A 16,764-nucleotide genomic window follows, 5' to 3' on the forward strand; every position below is an offset into this window, starting at 1 on the left:
AAAAAAGAGAAGGAAAAATTATTTGAGGAGATAGTGAAGAAGAGTAAGGAACATATTGATACATTATTACCGACACTAGGAAAGACAATTTTGGACTTCAAGAAATCATACAGAGATACATGTAAGACAAACATTTTGACAGAGGATATAGATATAGAGATCAGCAAAGCACAGAAGGAAATCAATAATTTTGCTGATAATTTAATAGGTTCATTAGACACCATATCGGTAGTAGAATAGGAAATTACCGACTATGAAGATAAAACTGAAAAACTTGAAAAAGATAAGGAGAGATTAAAGTTTAAAGCAAAGGAACTGAAATGTAGACTAGGTCCTAAATGAGATATCCTCATCTCTTTGAGAAAAGAGATTTCTGAGGCTCTTGTTCTAGGAATTAAGACACAGGAAGAGAAAATGCACATACTCACTAGTACAATCCAAAGAATAGAAGCAACACTAAAGGATAGTGAGAGGTTCTATAATAGCCTAAATTTTGCATTAGTAGATCTGTATCAGATTGTAACCAACCGGTTACAGGGATCCAGACTAGAACTATACTCAATTGACATTAAATGATAGCCTTTTTCATTGATGTCAAAGGGGGAGTAGTAGAGGATGAGAAAAAGGACTAAGGATATGACATAAGAGATCATCTCCTCAGGGGGAGCACACAGTTTTGGTAAGACTTTTGGACAACACTTTTTAAAACCAATTTTGGCTTTTTCTCATGAGTGTTGCCATCAATGCCAAATGGGGAGATTGTTGGAAAATGCACACTCCAATGAGAAATTTAAGGTGATTAAAGGTTTTTCCATTGATGTCAACACTTTTCATCACTTTTCCACACTTATCAGCACTTGGAGATTTTGGTTATGTTCACCGACAGGTCAGAGACTTATGCACAGTCACTGGTATTTGGTTCACCAGTAGATTATATTGTTCACTAGCACTTGGAATGACTTGGAGACTACTTGGTTATGGCGAAGACATTATTCGATCACTTGGTTTTGGTGACTTGGCTATTTGCTTATTTAGGTTTGCATATTTGCTGTTACCGGCAAATAGGTCTAGGATACGCACCGACAGTCATATGTATTCTAGATCAGCACGACATGATATGGAGATGGTTTGTTATTATTGTAAATTCATTGAGCTGACATCATGCACCAAATATTGATTTATTTGTAATTGATTTTATTGTAATATCTCTTGGTGAGATAACCTATTCAATTGGTCTTAGGTTATGGTATAAATGTAAGATCTCATTTGTGAGATTGATATGTGATTGAAAAAAGGGAAATGTGTTGCATTGGTTTTTTCATTGATGTCAACACTTATCAACACTTATCCTTCTAGAGATCTTTGGTTATCTTGAACTGACACATTATGTTCATCGGTAAGTTCAGTGACTTATGCACTGTCACTGGTATATTGTTCACCGATACTGAGGATGACTTTTTATCATCTAAAGATCACTTGGTTATGTCAAAGACATGGTTTTGACACTTGGTTTTGATATTCTGGTTATTGGTCTAATCGGGTTGTCATATTTGTTGTTATCGATAAATTGGTCTAGGTTATGGACCGACATGCATTATCTATTCCAGATCAGTACGACACGTTATGGAGATGATTTAATCAATTGGATATTGTTGTAATTATATCAAGCCAACATGATGCATCACATCTTGACTTATCTATAATTAATTTAATTGTAATATTCTAAATTAGCCGACCTACACATTTGGTCTTAGGTTTTGGTATATATGTAAGATCTCATTTGTAAGATGATGTAAGTAAGGAAGATATAGAATAGAGAGATGGTATATGGTTATGGTATTATAACATCATATGTGCGAATATTGAAGATCATATGAGCAGACCATTGAGAAGGTTCAAGGAAGGTTTGAAGGTGATTATCAGAGCTTAACTGGTATTGAATCCAACATTGGAGATCCTACTTTGAGCAGTACATTATCATTGGATTTAATCATCCAATTGTAGTCAGTGTGACTACTATTTTGTGATTGAGCAGTGAGCACTAGGCGGTTGGCCTTTTTGCATGTGTAGACCCCATTTGTATACACATACTATCTGCAGTAGTATCATCTGATTGTGGGTAAGGTTTCCCACTGTGGTTTTTCCCCTTACAGGGTTTCCACGTACAAATCTCTGGGTTGTGGATGATGTTTCTCTTTCTGATTTATGCATGAAGTTTCAACCGTATTGATATTAATTGTTAATCTATTAACTGACATTAAGTTTGGTTTACCAATATTAAGTATCAAATTTGATTAAGTTATATTTGGGTTGAAATTAACTGACAATTGATTCACCCCCCCCCCCCCCCTCTTAGTTGCCTCCGGGTCCTAACAGAAATTTAAGTTGACAAAGAGGCTAACAACTAAGTGAAGATATGAAAACCTGAATATGGAAGAAGGAGAATACATCGTAAGCTATTTTGAGAAGGTTGCTAGCACTATGATTGAAATTAGGGAACTCAGAGGAATTTTTATTGATGAAGATGTTATTGACAAAATATTGATGACTTTACTGATAAGCTATAATGATTAGATCTCAACTATTGAATAAACCTATGATCTAAAGAAGTTCACTAGAGAGCAGTTGTTTCATACCCTAAATGCATTTGAAGTAAGAGAATTTGGAACGGACAAAGACAATTTGAAGATGGTTCAGATGAGGATGAGAGCCCAGATGAGATGGAAGAAAATTTTGTGAGGAAATTAAAGAAAAGAACCAACAAGTACAAAGGTATGTTACCCTTTAAATCTTTTGGATATAAAAAGACTGGTCATCTATCTACTAGATGTCTAGTAAAGGGAGCTAGACAAAAGTTTAGGGAAAACAAGGGAAAGTTAAATAAGAAATATTATTATGTTAAGGATGATGCTAGTATCTTAGATGATGAGTGAAAATATGAATAAGGTGATTATTTGTTTCTGGTAGAGAAGGATGTTTCTAAGTTCAATATTTCTAAGAATGTTGCTAATTCATTTCATTCTAAAAGAGATGAGAATAAATGGGTAATAGATAGCAGATGTTCAAATCATATGACTGGTGATAAGAGTAAGTTAATAAAGCTAGAAAAGTATGATGGAGGTTTTGTTAGGTTTGAAGATGACCAGATAACACAAATTGTTGGAATTAGTTCAATTACTTTTGATGGAAAACATAACACTGACAATGTTTACTATGTGAAAATTTTGCATCATAATATTTTCAATGTTGGAAATATGTGTGAAAATGGATATAATGTTGTTTTTTAGGATAACGGATGTGAGATCCAGAAGGAGTTCAGAATAGTTATTGCAATTGAAAGAAGGAAAAATGGAAATATGTATCAGTTGGAAGGACCTACAAGACACTGATTGGTATCTCAACTTGATTATAGTTGGCTATGGCTCCGAAGGATGTGTCATATCAACTTTGACAACCTAGTGCAGATTAGTTCAAGGAGTTCCGTGAGAGATTTACCAAGATTGACTAAACTAGAGAACAATATTTGTAGGGAATGTCAAGTGGGAAAGAAAACTAAAAGCACATTTAGAGGAAAGGAGTACTCATCCACCAGATTACTGGATTTGGTAAACATAGATCTATGTGGTTCGACCAGAACAAGGAGCTTGCAAGATGAGAGGTATTCAAAGTTACTAATTGATGATTATTCTAGAATGACAGGTTGCATTTTTAATAGAGAAGTATGAGGCATTAGAAAAGTTCAAGATATTCAAGGCAAAAGTTGAGAATAAGGTTGACAAAAAAGTCAAGTGTTTAAGGTCTGATAGAGGTGGAGAATTTATCTATGATGAGTTCGATGACTTTTGTGAGAAACATGGTATCAAAAGATAGTTACCTGTCCCCTAAACACCACACTTGAATGGTGTAGTGGAAAGGATGAATTGAACTATATATGAGGAAGCCAAAACTGTGATAAAAGGAGCAAAATTATTGGAAGTTTACTAGAGAGAAGTAATTCATACAGCAACATACACTCTTAAAAAAATAATATACTAGAAGAAATATGGGAAGACATCTTATGAACTTTGGTACGATATAACTCTAACAATAAAATATTTCAAGGTATTTGGAAGAAAGTGCTATATCCAGAGAGATGAGGACAATCTTGGAAAGTTTGACAATAGAGAAGATGAAGGCATATTCTTGGGTTATTTAACAAAGAGAAAGGCATACTAGTGTTACAACAAGAGGCTAAACAAGATTATTGAAAGTGCAAATGTGAGAGTTGGTAAAAGTACTTCAAAAGACTCAGAAATAGCAGTAGGATATGAATCAGATAAGTCTGGAGAAAAGAAAAAGGAAGAAAAAAATATAAGTGAAGAGAAGAATGTTCAAGATGCTTTTACATCTACATCCAAGACTCCAAGGTATGTTTAGAGGTATCATTTAGAAGATTATTATTATTGGAGATAAGAGGAAAGGATCTTTCAAGAAGCGAAGAAGCTCAAGAACAAGTATTTTTATGCTTACTATTTGAAACTGAGCCAAATACAGTAAAAGTGATGGCAAATGCACAGTCCAATGAAAAATTGTAGGTGATTGAAGTTTTCCCCATTGATGGCAACCTTACAATCCTATGACACCAATAGACACCGACACAGGCACAAGCAGTGACAACGGCAGTGGCAACGATGTTTACTGGCACCCCAGCTAACATGATTTTGTTTATTATAGTTTGTATTTAACTGTAAAATCTATTTGTAAAGCTGACAAGGCAAATTGTAATAGGACTCATATAAGTATGAGATCTTGTAAATCATTTGTGTAAGTATGTATGGAACATAATAGGAAGATGTGAATATTAAGGTAGAGTGTGGAATAAGGTTTATGGAAGTTGCATGAGCTTAAATCGGTACTAAATCTAGCATAGAAGATGCTTTTTGTAGTAGTACATCACTTTGGGTTAAGCTCTAGGCAGTAAGCCTTCCTACATGTGCAGGCACCACATTTGAAGTAATATTCACTTATTGGCCTGTGAATGAATATTGTGGGTCACAAATCCCATCGAGGTTTTTCCCACACCGGGTCATTAAAAGTATTGTGTTATGGTGTGCTTTCTATGGTGTGTTTATTGCTCTTATTTTTTGCATTAATTCTTGTTTACCAATACACTGTTTTGAAATACAATTCATTTAATAAGTTCAGAAAATCCATTAGCTAGTTAGATATTGATTCACCCACCCCTCTCAGTATCTTTGGGAATCCTAACAATTGGTATCAGAGCCTGGTCCTCTATTTTAAAAAGCCTAACAACTTGAGGAAGATTCTGACACTGGTAGAGATGGAAAACCTGAGAAAGCAATTGGAAATAACTCTTGTAGATTATGATGCAAAAAAGTTGAAGAATATGAAACTTGAAGATGATCTAAAGGCTGCACAGGAAATCATTCAAGGACTTCAAGAAAATCTCACTATTGCTAGGAACAAAAGAAGAAAACTTCATGAAAAGATATAGAGCGATGATGATGAAAAAGAAACTCTTAATGATCTTGTAAGCAAGATGAAGTAGGAAAACATGGCCTTGACGAATGAGATGCAAGATATGACTATGAGGTTTTATAAAGACATTGAAGACTGAAAGAAGAATGAAGATGACTTGACTAGGAGAATCAATGATGTTGGAAATAAAAATCTAAGACTCAATCATGAAAATCATATGTTGAAGATGGATATAATTCACTTGGAGCATGATAAAACTGAACTCATGAGACAAAAAGATTTCTTAGAAAATGAGTAGGCTACTGGAAATCAACACAAGGATAAATTCAAGAAAAGTTCAGAAGAACTTGATGACATGCTGAAAAATTAAAAACCTAATGGAGATACTAATGGTTTGGGCTTTGAAGTTGGTGAAAGCTCCAGTACTGCAAACAATCATGATCACAATAAACCGGTAAGACAAGCTAATGCTTACAAAGTCAGTGCAAAATGCTTTAACTATAACAAGTATGGTCAGAGAGAAAATCAATGTAGACCTAGAAATTATCAAAACACCAATGCACCCACTAGTCAATGTTCTAAATGCAACAAAGTTGGTCATAATTCAGAAAATTGTAGAATGAATGTAAGATGTTATGTTTGTGGAATATTTGGACACTTATCTAATCAATGAAGAACACATACCGACATAGGATATGGAAAAGCTATTTAGAAAAACAATGTGACTTGTTATGCTTGTAACAAGATTGGACATATTGCAAAATTTTGTAGAAGTAAGGTATCACCGACAAATAATGAAGGACCTAGTTTGAAAGGTAAAGAGAAGGTTGAAGAGGTAAAACAAGAATTCTCAAAACAATGGATTAGAAATTCAGATCAAAATGTTAATGAAGCTATTCTTTCACCAGTAGAACAAAGTATGACTCCACTGACAGGAGATTTTTCATCTAACTTAAAAGAAACCTTTCAGGGGTATGGAAAAAAATTGAAAAACATGCTAATTTACCCTCAGTTGATGGTGATAAGTTGAATTACTTCTTTACCGATAGATGTGTTAAGTTTCACTTAACCGACATGCATTTAATGTGGTAGTTGAAGGAAATGACATTATAAAGCAAGTGTTTTGGCTCTTTTTCATTCACCGAGCATTCAAACTTCCTTAGAGTGCAAAAAACCCGAGCGAAGGCATCCACAGTGAGAAGTGAAGAAAATCATTCAAGAATTCTTACCTAAAGGCAAATTAATGTATTTATACAATGGCTTCCTCCTTTGCACCTGAATTCATTGCAAACCCTATTGTAATTGAAGTTGGTAAGCACCCTAGACTCGTATTTAAAATTATTCCCAAAATTGCGAAGAAAGATGATACCCTAGGAGCATTTTCAAAAATACCCAAAGGAGTTGTATATGCTGAGGATCCTAGAATTTACATACATTGTGATATCGAAGAACTAGGAGCTGAAGAGATAATGAACATGTATAGGATAGTAATATGTGATGAAAATGGAAATGTGAAACCGAAACATAAGATAATTGAAACCCTAGGTTTTGTGGAGATTCTTAGTATCCCTGATTTTCCAAAGGATGTTATAAGGATTGTGTTAAGCATAGTACATGGGGAGTTCTTTTGGTTAGATTCCATTCACAAGATAACAAAAGAGGCAATTAGGGCAGTGACAAGCTTACCTTCCACCGGTAGCAGGCCTGACAAAACTAAAAAGGTTCCAAATGACACTGTAATGACTCTAACCGGTGTAACCTATGATAAGAGATCCTTGAGAGTAAATGATGTAAAGGATATCAATGTAAGATTCATTAGCATGATTCTTGGATACAAGGCTACACATGCCAATAGATTAAACTCCATTTATAGCTTATGTATCAAAAGTGCTTATGACATGGTAAACAACAATGCAAAGATTGACATATGTTAATGGTTAAAAGATGAGCTAATAGACAATCTGAAGAAAATCAAAGGGGACAAGAAAGGGACGTTCAGATTTGGAAACTTACTTGTATGCTTATTGCTATATATCACCAAGGAAGTTCTTGGTATAGGTAAAAAGGATTTTGGATTTGACATACCGATAGGAAAACAACTTCTGGACATTCTAAAAAACATGGGAGATGATAGAAGAACATAAGTGAACATTTTCAGGCACTAAAGGCTAGGATGAAAACCAGGATAAGGCTATCTCAAGATATAGTGGATAAGTATCAAAAGGAGATATGCTTTGTGATAAAGAAAAATAAAATCTAGATGGAGGCAATGATCCCAAGGACAGTTTGGGTTACAGAAATGAGATATGAGACAGATGAGAACATAATAGAAATTTATGCAAAAGAACTTCTAGAAGCCCCCAAAGAACCAATAGAAAAAGTATTTTGAAATGCGGAAACAATTGAAAGAAAAATTCAATAACAGAAAAGAATAAAGAAAACTGAACAAATAGTTAGAAAAGGAACAAGGCAAGCAAAAGAAATCAAGGAAGACATATTGAACAAAACTGGTATTAAGGAGAATGACTTGGAAGGATTACAACTGGAAACACATCTTTCACCAGTTGCTACCTCCTCTGACAGTGAAATACCGGTAGAGTTTAAAAGGGTAGAAAGAAAAAGAAGACCCTCACTAGTACCCTCTCCTACACCCAAGAGAACAAGATAGAAACAATAGGCAGTTAGGCCTCAGGCAAAGAATATGACTCCAAGGAAGAAGAAAGAAAAACAAGTTGTCCCTCCACTTGACAATATTCTACATGAAATAACTAAATATGGTAACCTATCAAACATTAGCAAGTTGATAACACATTTTCAAATGAGGAAAAAGAAAGCATAGAAATAGTGTTATCCTACACTTGGATATCTACAAGAATTTTTTTATTGAGGTTGTAGATGATTTACCCAATGACTTGTATAGAAGGTTAGAAGTAAGAAGAGTAGCAATTGTTGAACTAGATAAAAATATGAAGATAGAAAAACTACTTGCAGTTCACCCAATGAATTCAACAAAAGAGACTGATGAACTAATAAGTAAGGCAAACCAGATAGTATTTTCAACCGGTCACCGGCATGTAGCATTAATGGTTGGTAGAGTTAATGAGATATCAGAAGAAACAACAGACAAGTGGAATATATTCTTTATTGAGAAGGAAAAAAAAGAAGATCTTAAACGACCAAAGACTTTCAAAGTCTACCAAAAGGAGAAAGATAAAGGTAAAAGTAAGGTAGGTGGACCTCCGAGCATAAAGATAACAGATAATTTGCCCCCACCTTCTTCTGATACTCCACTAGCACAAATTGTTGATACACCACTAGGAACAGAGAGTATGGAGACAACACACGAGGATACAAATCCTAATTTAGAGGTGTTGTATACAATGAATATTGACACACATGAAGTCAACATTGTGGTTGATAAGGAGACAAGTGAGAAGAGAAATGTGGCAACTGAGCCACCGGTAAAAGACATTCTAGTTGAGACAAATATTGAGGACATAGTTGGCAATATTGAAATTGGGCCTGAGCAACAAACTGAACAGTCAACTGATCCCTTGGCTACTGGAACAACTGATGTACACATTGAGCAACCGACAACTGATAGCACTGACAAATCCATTGAGATACTGACTATAGACAATTCAGAGGTAAACACAGAGAAATAGGTAGAAAACCCAGTGTCACAAATAGAGAAATCGACAGGGGAAAGCTCTGAGAAACAAATTGAGGTACACACTGAGAAATTAGATGAGAAGAAGGATGAGGTAAAGGTTCAGATAGAGACTGTGCCACCGACATCAGCTGAGAAACATAAACCCTTGCTAGTAGAAATGCAAACTCAAAGTAACCTACCAGAGGTCACCACAAGCAAAGAGGTTCCTCACACCAGCAGATTACAGATCGTTAAGGCAGTTCATCAATCATCTGGTTCTTCACTGACAAAATTGTGGCCAACAAATGTAACATAGGTATTGCTTGATTCAATTAAGAAAATAATTGATTGTAATGCACTTGCATATAAGGTAATTGATGACACCATACCAATTTTGAAGATGATTGCACCCAAGTGTAACATAGAAAACAAAGATTATTTAAGCCAATTAGACACATTGTCTAAGTACATAACCAGCAACCTACTAATAATTGATCAAATCAATGAGGAGACTTTCAGAGAGAAAATAAATAAAGAGAAGGAAAAATTCTTTGAGGAGGCAGTAAAGAAGAGTAAGGAACATATTGATACATTATTACCGGCATTAGGGAAGACAATTTTGGACTTCAAGAAATTGTTAAGAGATACATGTAAAACCAACATTTTGATAGAGGATATAAATACAGAGATCAGCAAAGCACATAAGGAAATCAATAATTTTACTAATAATTTAACAGGTTCATCAGACTCCATATTGGTAGTAGAACATGAAATTACCGGCTATGAAGATAAAATTGAAAAAATTGAAAAAGATAAGGAAAGATTAAAGTTTAAGGCAAGGGAACTGAAATGCAAACTAGGTCCTAAACTAGATATCCTCATCTCTTTGAGAAAAGAGATTTCTAAGACTCTTGTTCTAGGACTTAAGACACTGAAAGAGAAAATACACATACTCATCGATACAATCCAAAGGATAGAAGCAACACTAAAGGACAGTGAGAGGTTCTATAATAGCCTAAATTTTGCATTAGCGGATCTGTATCAGATTGTAACCCACCAGTTATAGGGATCTAGACAGGAACTACACTCAATTGACATTGAATGACATCCTTTGTCATTGATGCCAAAGGGGGAGTAGTAGAGGATGAGAAAAAGCAGTAAAGAGAGCACAATTAATATATGCAAGAAGAGATCATCTGCTTAGGGGGAGCAGATAGTTTTGGTAAGATAGTTTTGGAGTAGACAGTTTTGGTAAGATTTTTTTTTGACAACACTTTTTGGATACAATTTTGGCTTTTTCTCATGAGTGTTGCCATCAATGCCAAAGGGGGAGATTGTTGGAAAATGCACACTCCAATGAGAAATTGTAAGTGATTGAAGGTATTGTCATTGATGGAAACCTTACAATCCTATGGTACCGACATAGGCATAGGAAATGATAGTGGCAATGGCAAACATGTTTACTGGCACCCCAACCGACAGGATTCTGTTTATTATATTTTGTATTTAATTGTAAAATATTTCTATAAAGCCAACAAGGAAAATTGTAATAGGACTCATATAAGTATGAAATCTTGTAAATCATTTGTGTAAGTATGTATGGAATATAATAGGTAGATGCGAATATTAAGGCAGAGTGTGGAATAAGGTTTATGGAAGTTGTATGAGCTTAAAACGGTACCAAATCTGGCATAGCAAATGCTTTTTGTAGCAATACATCACTTTGGGTTTGTAAAATCCACTTTTATAAGTCAGCGAGACTTCCTTTGTATTTGAGAAGTGAACTGTAGGCAGTGAGCCTTCCTACATTTGTAGGCACCACATTTGTAAGTAATATTCACTTATTGGCTAGTGAGCGAATATTATGGGTCACAAATCCCACTGAGGTTTTTCCCAGAGTGGGTTTCCTCATTAAAAATATTGTGTTATGGTGTGCTTTCTATGTTGTGCTTATTGCTCTTATTTGCTACATTAATTTGTGTTTACTAGTACACTATTTTGAAATACAATTCATTTAATAAGTTCAGAAAATCCATTAACTGGTTAGATACTGATTCACCCCCCCTCTCAGTATCTTTGGGAATCCTAACAAAAAGAGGCTTGTAATGATCAAAATTGGAGGAAGGTAATGAAAGAAGAACTAGATTAGATTGAGAAAAAACAATATGGGAATTTGTCAATGGGCTAGAAGACAAGAATGTGATTGGGACTAAATAGGTATTCGAGAATAATCTGGATGAAGATGGGAAGGTTGTAATAAACAAGGAAAGGTTGGTTTGCAAAGTCTATTCTCAGATTGAAGGCATTGACTTTGATGAAACTTAAGCCCTTTTTTCTTAGATGGAGGCAATTAGGATGTTCTTGGCATTTTCAGCATTCAAGAATTTCAAGGTCTATCAGATAGATGTAAAATCAACATTCTTGAATGGAGACTTGAAAGAAGAAGTTTACATTGAAAAACTAGAAGTTTTTAGGTTGAGAGATGATCCAAACATTGTCTGCAGATTAAAAAAGGCTTTGTATAGATTGAAACAAGCCACTAGAGCTTGGTATGAATGATTAGACAAGTACCTAATTGATCAAGGATCTCAGAAGGGTTCGGTTGACAATAATTTATAAATCAATACCGATTCAAGTAAAATCCTAATTGTTGTGGTATATGTTGATGATATAATATTTGGAGGAAATGAAGATATGTGCAAAGGTTTTCCCATTGAGATGCAGAAAAAATTTGAGATGTCCATGATTGGTGAGTTGAATTTGTTTCTTGGTCTGCAAGTTAATCAAAATGATAAAGGAATTTATATTTCTTAGTCTAAATACATCAAAGAGTTGTTAAAGAAGTTGGGTTGAAAAACTTCAAACTGGTGTGTACACCTATGACCACCAAATGTTAAGTTAACGAAAGATGATAAATATCCTAAGGAAGATGCAAGTTCATACAGGTCAATGATTGGAGGACTGTTATTTTTTACTATTACCAAATCGAATATCATGTATGAAATATGTTTGGAAGCCAAATTTCAACAAGAACCAAAAGAATCACATGTTGTGGCAGTAAAGAGAATTTTTCAGATATCTTAAAGGTACAAAAGAATTTGGTTTGTGGAATCCTAGGAGCTCATATTTTTCCTTGACTTCTTATACAAATGTATATTGGGCTAAAAGTGTTGATGATAGAAAAATTACAAGTGGAGGAGAATTCTTTCTTGGCTCCAAGTTGGTTGGTTGGTCGAGTAAGAAGAAAGACTCTATGTCTCTATCTACAACAAAAGCATAATACATTGCAACATATTCTTGTTGAACATAGATCTTATGGTTAAAAAAAACTTTAAAAGACATTGGTGTAAATTTTGAAGACCCTATCTCAATCATGTGTGATAATACCAATGCAATAAATATCTCAAAGAATCTGGTACAAAATTCCAGGAGAAAGCGTATATCCATCAGGTACCACTTCTTGAGGGAGAAAGTATTGGACAATGAAGCCAGACTTGAGTATGTTCCTACAAAAGAGTAGATTGTAGATATATTCACTAAGGCATTATGCAAAGATACTTTTGAGAATCTCCGACAAAAATTAGGGGTATCAATCCTTCCCAGTTTAAACTAATGGGCATATTTGCATGCATTAGTCCAGTGAGCGACTTGCATATTGTTTTATGTAGTAATGCTTAGGTGCTTCCTCTTAAGGGGAGTAGGAGTGAATTTCATAGGTGGAGTTTTGCTCGCCTTTTTCATTGTTTTTAAAAGGGGAGAGAGTATAATGGTTGTTTATTTGATGGATTTTATTGTTGATCGATGTTGCCATCAATGACAAAGGGGGAGATTGTTAGAATTATGCTATATGTTATCATTGATGTCAAATCATGTGGTCTAGATTAGGTCCAGATGTGGTATGTTGTGCAACAGTATATGTATGAAAAGGTTTTGAGCGATTGGAGGTTTCCTGTATTTCTTGGATGTCTTAGATTTTCAGAAGTTGTGTTGCTAATATTATTTAGTGCTATCCTTGGGTTTGGATTGTTTCAAAAGTCAAGGTTTTGGTCTAGATGTCGAGATTGTGCTATAATTGTTTAACTTGTGAATAATATTTTAGGTCCAGCTTTGGCAAGGTGCATAGTATGTGTATGAGTTTGATGAGGAATGTTGTGATGATGTCTACTTCTTATTCCTTCCCACCATTGAAATGTTTAGTGGAGACCTATTTTTTGATCTTTGTCTTGGCTGACATTGAGGATAATATTTTTTGAAGACAACATATATAAGATTTTGATCTAGATGAGTTAATGTGTGGCTTTTTTGTGTTGAATACAAGTGAGATTACAAGAATCTAATTGTTGTGATGTTTTGTGTTGTGAATTTATACCCAAAGAAGTTTCAATAGTGTAGATTGTGTAGATAGTGCAGTGAGACTCCTTGAGGATAGTGAGCCCTCCGACAGTGAGTCTTTCTGTGCAGTGAACCCTTCCATAGTGAGCATCCCAATAGTGAGACATCCATTGTAAAAAATCACCTTAACAAATGTTTATATATTGAGAGTTATCATTCTCCGTGGTTTGTCCCTTCTTGGGTTTTCCATTTAAATTCTGGTGTTTCTTGTGTCCGATATGTTTTGTGCATGTTTTCACATTTATCTGTTATATTAATTCTACTAGTTATTCTACATCTATGAATTAAGTTTAAAGAGGGAATTTTTACTGTCAACTGATTTAGCCACCCCCCTCTCGATTGCCCAGATATTCAACAGATCTATGTGTTGATTTGATAATAAACCTCAATTAAATATAATGAATATTAATGATGTAGCTATTTTAATTATCTAGGGAATAAGAAAGGATATTGTTAAGGAAATATCGAGGGATTATCAGTTCAACGGATACCGTCAATTCTCAAAGATGTATTGTCCCTACATTGATATTGGTAACACTAATCTCAACCATGTTGACATGAATGAATTCTTACAACAATTGCACATGGAAGGTGAGGGATCTATAATGGTATACATATTGGCCACTTATATATTGGTGGAAGAAGTTCCCTTCCCTTAATCACTATAGACATTTCAGTTGGTTCTCGATTTATCTTGACACTACAATCATAGGCATATAAAGATTATTAAAAAATTGGGAGAGGTAGTACTAGACATAAGTTAATAAATTATTGGAAAAGTATTTGGAATCCAAACATCACCGAGCAATATGAGGCTATTAGCATACAATAGGTTTTAACTCACTATGAGTAGATGAATTAGTAGTTTATCAATTCTATCAACAACCAATTATGTCTTAAACAAATAAAAATGATAGTAAAAAAGGTGAAAGTATAGAATATGAATGAATTTATGGTAGATACAAAATACTAGATTACCCTTATCATCCAAGTATATAGATACCCAATCCATGCTAGAGATTTTGATCCTTGGATGTACTTGTACATATAGAAGATTTCCTCAAGAAAAAATATTCACTGGGAACTACAATTATCAATGACAACTTATGTGATCAATTAATATATGTGATTAAAATAATTAAATTTTATATGACCTCCTATATATAGTGTACTTGTTAGCTTTATAAGATACCTTACTATGACAAAGAAGATTGATTTCTCTCTAGATGGGAGAAATAAAATTCTATTACCACTATCCCAAATTGCAATTAAAGGATAATTTGAAATGTTACTTGATTTACTAAATGATACAATTGTGTATGTAAAAATGAAAGGCTTGAAGATTTAATTTTTCTAAATGGATAACTATGTAGATAATTGCTAAGCTAAATAATTGGGGTAACTAGTATATGCAATTTAAGATATTCACTTATATTAGTGTGGGAATCTTCCATGAGGCAACCTTCAAATTGCCAAGGTACAAAAGTGACATGTTGATCTTGTTAGAACTTTGTAGATAGATAGAAGAAGTTTACAAAATCATTGTATTTATGAAACATAAATATAGATACTCCTCCTTCAGAGTGAGAGTATATTTTTGTACAAATATATAAGCTACACAAATGACTAATAATCAAATGGCTTTATTGATAATGGGTTCATTTCATGATTTAATAAATAAATTTGATCCTAGAGGAAAAAATCAACCTTATTATAAGGGCTTATACAAAAATGAGCAAATCCTAGAAGATCATTAGGTTAATTTTATAAATAAATATAAGGTTATATTATTAAATAATTACAAATTTACTTTGAATAATGAGATTTTGTAATATGGGAAAGGAATTGAAAGAGAAGGGAAATGAAGAAAATATGTTAAATGTTGTTTATAGTACAAAATGAATATCTAACTAACATGTTCATAATGTAGATTGTCTAGTTGTAGAGTATTCATATATGAAAAATAGAGTAGAAAATATCTACTCTAAGTAATGTTTGCTTGCATCATTTCCAATGTTAGAACTATGATACCACAAAGGATGAAAAATAACAAGGAAATAAAGATGAGGAATCCTCTAGTGCTACAATGAAGAAATGAAAGGATAATCTATATGTAGCAAGTCTTAAGGAAAGGGAAGTAGAATAGATAACTATGATAGAAACTAATGAGGAAGAAGAAGAAGATGAAATTCCCCTTTAGAAGAGGAAAATAAAATTCTCTTAGATTTCTCCTCTTCATAACCATCCTATCATCCTTATTGATCCTCATGTCCTCTCCATGAGTTTCCTATTCCTTCTATTCCACCTACTCCAAGTAAATCATCCACTCTAGTTGTGTATTTTCTACATCCACCTCTAATTCCTTCACTAGATCTTTTAGATCCTCCTTCATCTTCACCTCACTTATCTCCATGACATGATACCCATATTCCTTCACCACCAAACCTTGAACAAGATAAACAACTAGATGATGGAAAATATTAGATTAAAGGAAACCTACAAGAGGAGAATGTTGAAGAAATGGAAGCATTGAATAAATAAAATAAATGAGAGGACACTCTTGACCATTTTGTAAGATACCATAGGTACTAAAATTATACCTCCTCATCCGTCACCTCTGCCATTTCAATAAGAGTAGGAAATTCAATCTGAAAAATATAATGGAAGCTCCTTATTTCTCCTCCTCAACAAAAACAAGTAGATACATATAATTTCCTAGTATGGGTCAACTATACTATATAGAAAATAAATACAATGTATGTCTATGTAAAGGATGATGAACTATTGGTTCTTATGGAAGCTTTAAAATTTCCAAAAGGAAAGAAAAACAGAACAATGGGCTTTCCATGATGACAACAGATAAGACATGAAACAAGAAATAAAACAACTTCCCATCCCCATGAATAATAAACTAGAAGTTGGCATGACAATATGGATTATTAAATGCAAAAAATAAATTTAGGCACTCAAACCAAAGGTGAGAAGTCAACTTTGCAATTGGTTGTTTCTATACTTATTGAATGCATGAAAAATCATTATAACATGTAGGAAGAGATTAAAGCTCAAATTACACAATTGAATACCTAGATTATTTATTTGGTATAACCAAATGATTTTGCTACTCCAATACCCAATTTGTAAGAAACATTAAGTAAGGATATTTGGCATCTAGACTTGGAGTTGACATCCCCCAAACTACTAAGGAATGAAGCGATAATTTACATGCACTAGTAAGATGCATG

This window comes from Cryptomeria japonica, chromosome 3, assembly GCF_030272615.1.
Source record: "Cryptomeria japonica chromosome 3, Sugi_1.0, whole genome shotgun sequence".
Taxonomy (NCBI): Eukaryota; Viridiplantae; Streptophyta; class Pinopsida; order Cupressales; family Cupressaceae; genus Cryptomeria; species Cryptomeria japonica.